General features: G+C 47.9%; 1 protein-coding gene across 26 annotated transcripts in view; it reads right to left on the bottom strand.

Moving 5' to 3' along the window:
- Positions 1 to 12,005, bottom strand: part of IQSEC1 (IQ motif and Sec7 domain ArfGEF 1) — a 291,038-nt gene that overhangs the window by 79,799 nt on the left and 199,234 nt on the right. The window contains exon 1 of one of the 26 annotated variants that reach the window (XM_086846645.1): positions 6,697 to 7,035. The exons of 24 other annotated variants lie outside the window; for them this stretch is intronic. The gene's annotated coding sequence lies outside the window, so the exon portion shown is untranslated. Of the gene's footprint in view, positions 1 to 6,696; positions 7,036 to 12,005 lie in introns of those variants that run through there. One more of the 26 variants, XM_086846642.1, reaches the window with a different exon arrangement.

The raw sequence follows: 12,005 nt of genomic DNA, 5'->3' as shown, positions 1-12,005 counted from the left end.
CCAGAACAGTTAATAATGACAGTCTCAGGAACACTGGCACCAGTGTGCCAAAGGAGGCTGGAGAAAGAGACAAACATAGTTGTTCACAATTCAGTTAAAATCTAAGGCTATGTAAACAAAACAGTTCTCCTCATCTGCTGGTTTGGTGCACAAGCTGGATTCCTTTGAAGTCCTGTTTGATTCCATAAGGGACCAGCTTACCCAGGCAGAAGCAGCTGGGGTCTGCTTTGCTGGGTGCTGGAGCCTTTTCTCAGTGGGCAAAGTGATTCAGATGAGGTACTGCGAGCAGAAGGACATGCAAGAGGATGATGTAACCGTACCCAGAGTGCTGTAGGGAAGCTGGAGTGTTCAAACAAATATCTGGAGCTTGCCAGAGAAGAAAGCTTGCACAGCAAACACAACACCAACTGGAAGGCTCAGGGGTCTCAGCCCTGCTGCTGCTCCCGACCTCAAGCACCAGTTCTGTTCTGTTCTGCCTCAAAGCAAGCCAGTAATCACTTCTGCTGTTGATATGCAAACATGCACACCAGGCATTTGCTTTATTCCAGCCTCCCCAGACCTGACACGTGTAACAAACAGCTTGTACCAGGATGCAGAAAGCTCAGCAATGTGAATTGCTCGAGTTTTGCTCCTTTTGCATACTAACACTTCATACTCTCCTACAACACAGCTCCATAATTCATTTCTACTGATGGCTGATCTCTGGAGCCAAACAGAAGTTGCACATAATATCCTCTGTGGTTTTCCTTATCTTTTCACAAAAACAGTGGCTGTGAAGGCTGAACTGGAAAGCTAGGGCTGGACTTTAGTACCCTACAGGACTGGGGACAAGAGCAAAATCAAAGCTCCTGGATGTGTGAAGGCTGGAGGCAGAGGGGTGCAGGCATCCAGTCAGGGACTGTTGCTGGTCAGAACTGGATGGGGACTTCAGGGGTAGAACTTCTGGGGGAATACAGAATTCCAGCCCTTGTCTGGCTGTGGAGCGCCTTAGCCAGCACTTGTGAGGGAACAAAGTCCTCTGCCTTCCTGTGCCCTGTGCATCCTGCTGTCTACTCCAGACATGTCTGGAATGTGAGCTCTGTGCTGACAGGGGCTGCTGTCATCGGACGTGGCCAGGTCAGTCCTGCACAGCCACCCCAGGGAGCTCCACACCCCACAGCAGCAGATCAGGCTGGAATCGCTGGCTCCAGGCTGGGGACCTGCAGCATCACCTGCTCCAAAGCCTCCTTGTCCTCCCTGGGAAGCTGGGCCACCCCACAAGGCATGTTCCAGGGCTCTCAGGGGCTGTGCAGGGTAAGCTGAAGCTCTGGATGGCGCTGAGCCAACACAAACGTGCTTCCTGAACCATGGAGAGAGGAGATGAACAGAGCAGCCAAGCAGGAGCATTGGGAAGAGGCAAAGTCCAGGGTGGGATGAAGTGACAAAAAAATGGCACTACAGAGGAGGCCCATGACAACGGGGCTCACAGCAACACACAAACAGGAAGGGAAGGAGGGAGGGAAGGAGAGCAAAGTGAAATTTAACCCCACAGTTCTTTGGCTCATTTCCTTTCCAGACAGCCTTCCACGCTTGGATCAGCAGGTTACTGTTACCATCACTGATCCCCCAGCAATGACTTAGAAATTCATGTGTGCCATTGATTCAGTAGCATAAGGGCCCAGATAAGCTCCTCTCCAGGATACAAATGCCTTATTCTCAGGCACCTCAATCAGAGTGTTCTTCTGCCCTTCCCACCTCATCACTCCTGTTACTGATAACAGAACAGCGTTAAGTTTTTCCATTGGGCTTTTCGTGTTAATCAAGAGATACCAAGCATCACGATTATACTAACTTGTCCCACAAATAGTATCCAACTAGTAAGGTCTGGTTACCAGGAAATATTTTCCTATGGCCCTTTGCTGGAAAGAAACACATCTGAGGCCACCCCTCTTTGGCAGCAGCTATCAAACAAGGGAAAAGAGAGCAGTGTTTAAAAGAAAATACAATTTTTTCCCCCTTTTTGGAACTGAATCCAAGAATATTCTCTGGGTCCTGTGGAAAGGGCACACAGCTGAACCAATAGCCTTTATTGTACTCTCTGAGTAACATAATAAACACACACCATGCCACTTTCTCCAGCCACACTCTTTGATCAGTGCCTTCTCCTCTGCTGATTGCTGCCTTGAAGACTGTCTCAATTGATCCAAATCTTGGCTGAAATCTTAGAAAAATACTGTTGGAGTGGACAACATGTATGAAAGTATCTGCCTCAAGCCCAAGGAGGTCTTCACAACCAGCCCCTCTCAAGCAGTTGGGTTTTTGTCCTTCAGTGTGATCCCACCACAGCTGTGCTGCTGATGCTTTCTGTCTCTGCACAGTGGACTTCAGCACTACACTGATGCTTGAGAAAATTGGGAGGCCTGGGAAAAATATTTTTCCTCAGTGTCCTTTCCCTGTGTGTCTGCAGATATTGGTTGTTTCTGCTATTTCAACTGCTGTGCTCATCATGGTGAGTTCAGGGCCATGCAGCTGTGCTCCCCCTGGATTTTAACATCACCCAGAAGGAGCAGGATGCAGCCAATGCGGAACACGTGATTACACCCACTTCAGTTATCAATTCAGCACTGTCTACAAGACACTGAGGGGAACTCACCTCGAGAGCTGGCTGTACCCAAAGGAGCTAAAAATGTTTGCCAGTGAGATTTGCAAATCTCATGTGCACACACACAGAATCACACCTGTAAAAATGTACTTCTCCATCTCATTGATCAAGCCTATGAAACTGATCCTGCCTAGTGCTCCCAGGCTGCTGGAAGAGCACAGAACTGAAATGAAGGTTTCTAAAATCCAGCTCTGCCTCTAATATCAACTTTCCCCTGCAGCTGAACAAACCATTCTCTCCTTTCTTCTCCCATAGTCTTTCCATCCAGAAAATGAAGACATTTGCATCTGTGCTGTGGGTGCCTGTGCTGTGCATTTCAATCAGCAAATGTTCATAAAAATCACTTCAGGAAGAAAAAATTCCGATTTAATATTTATATTTTTGTAGAGCTAAACAAAACCCAGCAAAGCCCATAAACCCAGGATCATTCATCAAGGATCTGATCCAGAGTCTATGGAATTAATTTTCCTTAAGGTTATGGCACAGACACCTCAGGCCTGGTATTAAATATGAAGGAGTTCTTATTGCAAGTCCAGTTCTACCAGCTATCACAACAGACAAAACAGGCCACAGATTTAGCTCTCCTCCCCTTCCTCCAAACCATGCCCCAGTCCTGGACCTCCGAATGCCACCACACTGAACAGGGACTGGCAGCACCCACTTTAGCAATTCCTACTGGAAAAGGTACTACCCACCCCTGGACAGCATCCCCTTGATACATGTTCCCACTGCCTACATTAGAAAACTTCTAACTAAGTGCCCAAAACACTTCCTAAACTCCAGGCTGCTCAGTCCTCACATGTACAAGGTCTGTGAATTTTTTTTCAGAGACCTAATGGAATGAGGAAACAAATCAGCAGGATTTTTCATTTTGTTGAATGCAGCTGTTGGAGGAAGCAGCCAGCTAAGCAGTTTCTTGCAAGAGGCACAGACATACAGTTTTGCCTTGCTGAAAAGCAATTTTTTTTTTTTTTTCAAAGTTGTTTCTTTTGCTGTCATATCCCTTCTCATGCTTCAGGAGGTGACATTTTTTCTCACCTTCAGGAGGTGAATTTTCCAATGGGCACAGCAGCCTGGCAACCTTTTGTGCTTTGCCAAATCTCAAGTTCCTGCTTCTAAAGGTCTGAAGGAGTCCTCTCTTAACAAATGCAGAGGCTTCTGCCTGGGAGAAGTCTCAAAGCAAGATCGGACTTGCCTGTGATTCTTTCCTTCCCAAACAAAAACTCTCACCTGGAAAATGTGAATTTCCTTCCAAAGGTTTTCAGTTCCCTGCAAACTGGGAAGGGAGTGATGTCCCTGGGAGACCAACAGCACAACTGCACGATTTACCTGTTTAAACTTGCAGTTGCCTCCATGACCCTGAACTCCTGGCTGTCCTTGCAGAGGATCCATTTCTGCTGTGGCAGCACTGCCATTCACAGGCAAGGGTTTTAAAAAAAGTGTCCACCCATGGAATCCCGCTCAGGAAAGCACTTGGTGCCACAACTTCCCCTCCCTGCACAGCCCAGCAGAGCCTCCTTTGTCCCAGCATGGGAGCCCCAGGGATCCTGATCAGCCTCATCCCTGCCCAGGACTGCTCAGGTCTGGGGACACACACATCACCAAACACACCTGGGCTTGTCAGAACCAAGCACAAGTGGCCCAGCTGCTGCCACTGCCCTGTGTGCCCTTGCCCAGCCTGGCAGCAGTGACTGTGCAGGGACAGCCTCTCTCTCACAGCAGTGTCTGTGCAGGGCTGCTCCCTTTTCCCGGAGTGCCTTCAGGGGTGGCTTGGTTGGGAGTGAGACCTGCCTCATGTCTCTACCCACCAGAAATTCATCATTTCAGCAATAAGGAGCTGAAGGCCCCCCATTTTCCCCTCAATTTGTGTATGAAATACCAAACTTTCACACCCAACGTGCACAATCTTTACTGTCCAGGCTAGAGGAAAGCCAAAAACATGCTCTGGATCTTCAGATATCTGATAAGGTATATAACTATAAGCACAAATGCTGCAATTCTAATGATATGCATTTATAAATTCAAGACCTTAATTTTTCCTAAAGCTGCAGACCAGTATCTTTTAGTACCATTTAATTGAAAAAGCCCCCTGTTTTAACTGAATTATTAAAAATAAAAATTAGAAAAAAACCTTAGACTATTGCTTTCAAATGGTACTCTGTTTAAAACCAAATGATAATTTAGTGGGTGGGGGAGGCCATTTTTACTGTTGTTAAGCAGTATTTTTCTCTTCCTTAAGCACTTAAAAAAGCACAAAGCAGAGTTTCTCTCTCGCTAGCTGGAGCCCTGGATGCTGCATATGGATGAGGTGAGTGACCCATCACTCAGGAGCCCAGCATAGACCCTGGCAGGCACTTCCCAAAGTCCTGCCCTTGCTGAGGAGAGCACTGCCCGCATTTCTGGGCTACCCTGGGAAAACACAGGAGAAGGGGGGAGTTTGGACCTGCAGGCAGCCAAGTGTCCATGATCTTCTCCATGTGACAGTGCCTCAGCCCAAACACCCTTTAACCCACTTGACACCTCCCAAGATGCTTAAAGACACCCCAGATTTCCATGGCCCTTCCATTCTTCCCCCAGACCTGCTGCCCAGTGAACCCGCACCATGTACAGGACTCAGGTCCAAATTCCCAGGGCTCATACCTACCCCTGTTCCACAGCACAGAAACTCTGCTGCCATTTATGTCAGTGAGCAGGTATGGGGATTTCTCATTCTTTTCCTGAAGATTCCCATAAAACAGCACTCTGGCTATGAATTTTATCTCAGCTTATGACTTTGGGGGGGAGTTTCATCCCTTTACTTCCAGCTGCATGTGGAAATTAAAAGGTCCCTAAGATCACCATCTCCCAATGCTATGTAAAGCCTGAAAGCATCAGCTGTGATTCCATGACTTTTTGACAAGCAGGTCCTTGAGACCTTGGGTTTTTAAATGGGAATCTTGTAACTTCCTGCCCTGGTTCTGAACTCTGATTCCTGCTTCTGTTGTTCTGATGATTCCACAGCTTTCAGGGAACATGGTCAGACCAAATCCAAAGCAGTCCCACCTAACTGATACTTGGCAAACCCAGCAGCAATGAACACCTCATTAAAATAAAAATATATTAATCTACTATCACTAATCTAGTATCTCCTAAATCAAATTACTCTGACGGGAATTAGCAAAATTGTTGTAAAAATGTATTAAGCCCGAGATATGTATTACATATACTAAGAGCTATAAAGAATAAATGAAGCCCCCTAAATGCCAGCCCTTTCCCCTTGAGATGCCCCAGCCAGCCCTTACGTAAGGACAGAACACCTATGGATACAGGCCAGTGCCAAAGCTGTGTTTGGGGAACTCTGCTGAGAATCCATTCTCATGTCTGTCCCATGAATCCACACCTTCCCATGGACAGAACAGACAATTTTTATCAACATGAACCACACTCATGCTTTGCTGCTTTCCCAACTGCATAGATTGCAGCCATGGAACTGAAACATTCTGCTCCCTCTGCTGTAGGATTGTTTATTGTTCTAATGATTTATTTAAAGGCAAGATACACAAAGAAGGATAAATACATCCAGCAACAAAATCAACAGAAATTCACCCGAAGGGATTCAGGATGGGCACGGGCTTGATTGACTAAATGCAAATAAGAAACCTGAACCTCCAGCCTGGAATCAATGCGAGCAATCTACATAGCACAGCACATCAGCTGCGATGATTAACACCCTTATTTTTCTGCTTAGAACTTGATATGCATTTATAAAGATGAAACACGACATTCCCTTAATTCTAGCAAGTTAAATGAGTAGCTCTGCCTTGAGAAGCCTGGCTTTCTTTCATTACCGGGGCAGCAAAACCTTTTTAAATTACTACTTCAGGCATAACAGAAAGCTGAATAATGAGAAAGTGTCATCTGCTGCACTCAGAACGCCCGGTTTTTTCCCCCTCCAGCCCAATACATGCACATACAGAATTTATTAACATTTTCCCTCACCACCAGCCCCACACATTAAATCATCTCCGTAGCGAAGCTCCTGCTGCAGCAACTTCTGCACTGCATCATTCACCTACCTCTGACTTCATTGTTCCGCGGGCCGCGAATAAATAAAATCAAACATCCAGGTGGAGCTGTCACAATTTCCCTTTGCGGCGGATGCGCAGCGAGAGTGGCGAGAGCTCCGCCGGGCGCTGCCGGGGCTGGAGCTGGAGCTGGGGCCGGGCAGCGCAGGGCTGGGGGCTGGCCGGGCTTGGATGCAGCTCAGCACATTTGCCGAGCATGGTGCGATGGGCCGGCCCCACCGGTAGCCCCGGCTGCGGGCACGGCCCCGGTGCGGGCACGGCCCCGGCTGCGGGCACGGCCCCGGCTGCGGGCACAGCCCCGGTGCGGGCACGGCCCCGTGCAGCTGTGCGGGAACAGCCGCACTGCAAGGTCAGTGCCCCGCCAGCCCTGCAGCGCCCGGCGGCGGATGGAGCTCTACGGAGCGATGCTGCGGCCGCCCGTGCCTCCCCACAAGTCAGCCACCTCCTGATTTCCCCTCTAATTCCCAGGTAATGTTCGCCTCTTGTGCTGCTCAGCCCAAAATGGAGTGTTATTATGATTAGCAACTTGCAACTCAGGAATTAGAACAATAGCGGCGGATGCAGAAACGGCAAAATGCTGTAGCATAACTTTCACGCCCAAGCAGAAGGTGTCTTGTCTCCTGATTGTAATTCCATTCATGATTATTTTTACTCTGGATTATCCTCTTAAACACCACTGAAGCAGGCAGAATACGTATCAGCCCCTCCAAGCTCCTTGAACCTGCCCATGGCCTTGGACAGCTTTTGGACAGGGAGGGCTGAGGTGGTGCAATGAGCTGGCTGGGGCTTACTGGAAGAAGGAACCCATCCACAGGAAATCTTTCCACTGTGCTGTTTCAGGGACTTGCTCCTTCCCACACCCCCTCCTATCAGCCCAAGATCTCAGTTCTCCTCTGCAGGGGGACACAGAGTGGACACTTTTAGGAGACACAGGGGATTTTTTTATCCCTTTAAGGAGAAATGTCATCCAATTTTAGGATGTTCCAAGGGCCTGGGAGCTGAGGTGTGCTTGGGACAAAGCCTTGGGCTGCCAGGTGAACTCCCTGCAGAGCCATGGCACACAAAATGAATGTGTGGCCACACAAAAACAGGAGGACAGTAATTCAGCTGGGAAGGGAAGTACAGAAACACAAAGACTACAGGACCCCCCTGTGTTCTGGGCTCCTGTCTCCTCTCCTCATTCCTCTCAGGTGCTCCTTTGGCATGAGCCCAAGCAACCAGGATCTGCCTCCTGTCTCCCTGCATGAGGTCTCTTCTGGCTGACAGTGTGTCCAGAGAGACACCTCTGCAGAGATGTGATCTGTGTCACGTTCCCTTCCTCATCCTTGCCATGCAATCTGTCACTGGCAGAGCTCTCTCTTCCAGGGTTCAAGGTCCAAACACACCCAGCCCCAAATCCCAGACATCTTCCCAGATGCACCTCCTGCATCCTCCTGGAATGGCTTTCCAGTAAAGAGGGGGTAAAAGAACAGCAAAAAAACCCCTACAAATTCTGAGTGTGCTGCCTCTCCAAAATCAGAGAGCTCTCAATCCACACCAGAGGTCCTTACCAGCCTGTTTTCCCCTGAGGAAAAACTGGAGATGATTTCCACTGCTTTCTGGTAAGCACTTCTGAGATTTTCAATGTAAAGATGCTGAATAAGTGCTAAATGTTATTGGAATACATATTGGTAAGAACAATTTCTATCACTGTCGCAATAATTAGAATAAAACCCAAGAGTATCAAGGCTGCATGCTTCCAGAGCAGCTGGAGCTGGAGTCAGGGTGAGCAATGATCTGGCTGGGGCTGACTGGAGGAGGGCATCCATCCTCCTGCTCCATCAGACCCCTGAGCTGCAAACCTGATCTCTTTTTCACTCTGGGAACAGCTTGGTTCCTTTGTGTTATTTTTGCTGCACTGCTGAAATTGTTTGGGGAGATGGAGGAGATCATTGTTTCGGAAGAGCTGATTCACTTCTCCTTATGTTTTCATCTTGAAACCTCCTAAGTAATTCCATGGGCTCAGCCCATTTAGAAACACATCAGTTTTGATGTCACCACGAGGATTTTGACCTTCAGAGACAGAAAATCTCCTAGTGTGGAGCTCAGATACCTGGGATGAGGCACAGAGCCACGGGAAAACCAGTCAGAGCGTGAGGAGTCTACAAGGGCTCAGTGGTCCCAGGAAAGGGAGTGTTTGCAGAAATCCTGATAAAAGCTGTGAAATGACACTGGAGTGGCTGGTTTGCTTAAAACAGTGTCACTTGCACCTTCTACATGATCTAAAAGTCCAACACCTTCTTAGGGGAGTTCTCCCTCAAAGTCAAAGCAGACAAAATTCAACACCACGTAATTCTGACCTCACTTTTCTTAACCCCTGGAAACTCAAGAAACTAACAACTAGCATTTATCAGAATAACCCTTGTTCTACAACAGGCCCACAGACAAGATAAAAGTGCCAGGAAACTTTGTCTTGACTGGTTGCTGACTCCATATTGAAGCTAAAAGGGCATCAGTCTGAACTGTGCTTCCTTCCTGGTCCTGGGCTCACACAGCTCCTGTGCACAGCTCCCATCTGTGTGCCTGCCACTTCCAGGCATGTGGGATGTGCCAGTTTTGGTTCTGTGTAGCCACTGAACAAAATCCCCGTCCAAGCCCTCCTGACCCCGCCTCAGGCCCATGCACAGAGGACACAGCCTGTGTATTTTAGCACAGCCTAAGGAAACAATTCCAAGCTCTTGCCCAACAAGAACATGTTCTGTGACAGCACTGCCTTGTCTCCCAGCAGCCTAAGAGCCAAGGCACCTGCTGTGCCATCAGTGACCATCGCTGACCAAGCCATTCCAACAATCCTTTGTTTCCTTAGGAAACCTTAGCCTAGGACATTGGGACATGGTCTTGGTTCTCCAGGATGACTGATCACAACCCAGGGCAAAATCAGCCCTGCTTAGCCTGTCAAATTTGGCACTGCAGTGCTTGGACTGGGGTTACCCAGACTGGGATGGATTTCATACTCTGGAGGTGAAGTGTGAGCTGTCCTGGCTCCAGTGTCTGGCCAGGATGGTTCTCTAGCCCTTAAGTACAACTACAAAAGGTCTTGGCAACTTCATGAATTCAGAAAACCTTCCCTACATATTCCATATTAATAAAAGTAGATAAACTCAAGCAAATGTTACCTGCTGGGTGCAACAATTATAGCCTCTGAGAGTTACAGGGGTCAAAATGAAATCACTCAAGTAATTCATTTGCATTACAATTTTTTCACCATAATCTCACAGGATTTAATTTTTAAGATAAATTCATAATAATTTTTTTTTTTTCATTCTGGACTACTGATTGCCAAAACAGAGCTGAAGGCAGCACCGATGTGCTGTCACCCACAGTGCCATTTCAATCACCTTTAGAACAATGCCCAGGCAAGTGGCAAGAAATTACAGCACAGAAGGCTGGGAATTAGAGGACAGACAGCTTTAGCTGTATTGCTGGCAATAATTTAGCACCAGCAATGGAGATATGCAGGAACATCAAGCCAGACAATTTCATTGCTGCTGTCCATGGAAACAGTGATGAATGCTGTAGCTGACCCCTTCCAGCTCATCTGGAAGCTTATCAGCTGCTGGGGACTGAAACCAAGCTCAGCTCCATGAAAATCTTGGAAAGAGAGAAATATGTTCCCTGTATGTATTTTAATTTTCATCCTGGCTATTTTAGAGGCAGAGCAACAGTGAGTGAGTGGCCAGGGCTGGGAGGCAGCTCCATGCAAAGGCTGGAGCTGGGCTGCTGGAGGTCGCTTTGGACCTTGCTTGCCCCTCCCGAGGTTTGAGGCTGTGGTTCAGTGAAACCTACCCTGCAGACAGGGACTCTGGTACTGCTGCAGCACCTGACATGGTATAAGACATTCCACAGTGCAGGGAACAAGCTGCCAACCATCAGAGAACACTGACTGAGGGAGGTGCAGCAGTCCTTAGCACTGGTTGTGCTTCACAGATGGGGAAACTTAGGCAAAAAAAAAAGTCAGAGGCGAGAGTTTTGGTTAAAAATGGAGAACCACTGCACACCCCATTAATTCATTAAAAATAAACCCCAAACAAGTGGTATCTATTCAAATGCTGAACAGCCTTTACAGTGACAGTGAATAATCTTGAAGCTGGCCAGAGTTTGTACCCTGCTCTCCTTCTGCAGGTCAGTAACCACACTATAAAGAAAGATACTTTCTACCTGCAGCATGTGCGGAGGGTGACATGGGACATTTCACAGGGATGAGAATGATCCCCACCCCCTTTGTCTGGAATGCTGTTCCCTTCCCAGAGAAGAGATCCATTTGTCTGTGTGTGGGCAAAGCCATTGGCTTCCCTCAGTCGGGGGTTGTCACAGGCTCCTGTAACATCACATCACTGGCTTTGCAGGCACCCTTTTTGTCACTTTGCTGCAGTTTATTTGAAATATGTTCATTCCTTTAGTGAGGTAGCCTCAGCCATGTTCTTCTTATTTCCCAATTGGAAGTTTAATTGCTGGCAGGGCACACATTTAAGGGGGATGGAGACCATGAGGATGAGCCTGACTGCAGTCATTGTACTCCAAAATCAGAGTGATCATAACCAAACCAACCCACCTGGGAGCAACACAGCACTGCCACAGCGGGGGGAAATAACAGCACTTGAAAGCTGAAGCAGATTCAAATGTTGACACAAATATATTTAAAGAAATGCATCAAAGAGTTGGCTGGTAAAACTCTCAGGGCAGTGTAAAATGGGATGTAATGGAAGAAAAGTTTTTTACAATGACAGTGGTAAAACATAGAACAGGGTGTCCAGAGGAGTTGTGGCTGCCCCTGGATCCCTGGAAGTGTCCCAGGCCAGGCTGGACAGGGCTTGGAGCAGCCTGGGACAGTGGAAGGTGTCCCTACCCCTGGCAGGGCTGGGACTGGATGGGCTTTAAAGGTCCCTTCCAACCCAAACCACTCCAGGATTCTATGAATTAGGTACTTGCATCAGGCTTAGTGCAAGCAGAAATTGTTTCTAAATATCAAGGTCTTTTGCAAGGGTTTGACCTCTGTTATTTGGCTGATTCCACTTAGATCTTCCTTATTGAGACTGATCACCCTCAACAAACCCTCCCTCCTTCCTCCCTTGTCCATGTTCCATATCTCCCCAAAGATGGGCAGTTCTATGAATTTGGGCAGTTCCATGAACCCCCTTCCCACCCTGACAGTGTTTTATGTCTCACAGCCCCTGACCCCAATGCTTGGAAGATCCCAGGTCCCCAGGTCTCCCCTCACTACAGAGCTCATTTACATCAAAACCCCGGGGATTTTCAACTGG

The sequence above is a fragment of the Cyanistes caeruleus genome, chromosome 11 (genome assembly GCF_971803275.1).
Source record: "Cyanistes caeruleus chromosome 11, bCyaCae1.hap1.1, whole genome shotgun sequence".
Taxonomy (NCBI): domain Eukaryota; kingdom Metazoa; phylum Chordata; class Aves; order Passeriformes; family Paridae; genus Cyanistes; species Cyanistes caeruleus.
The sequence above is the reverse complement of the archived record's forward strand: the minus strand, read 5'-3'. Positions and strand labels throughout refer to the sequence as shown.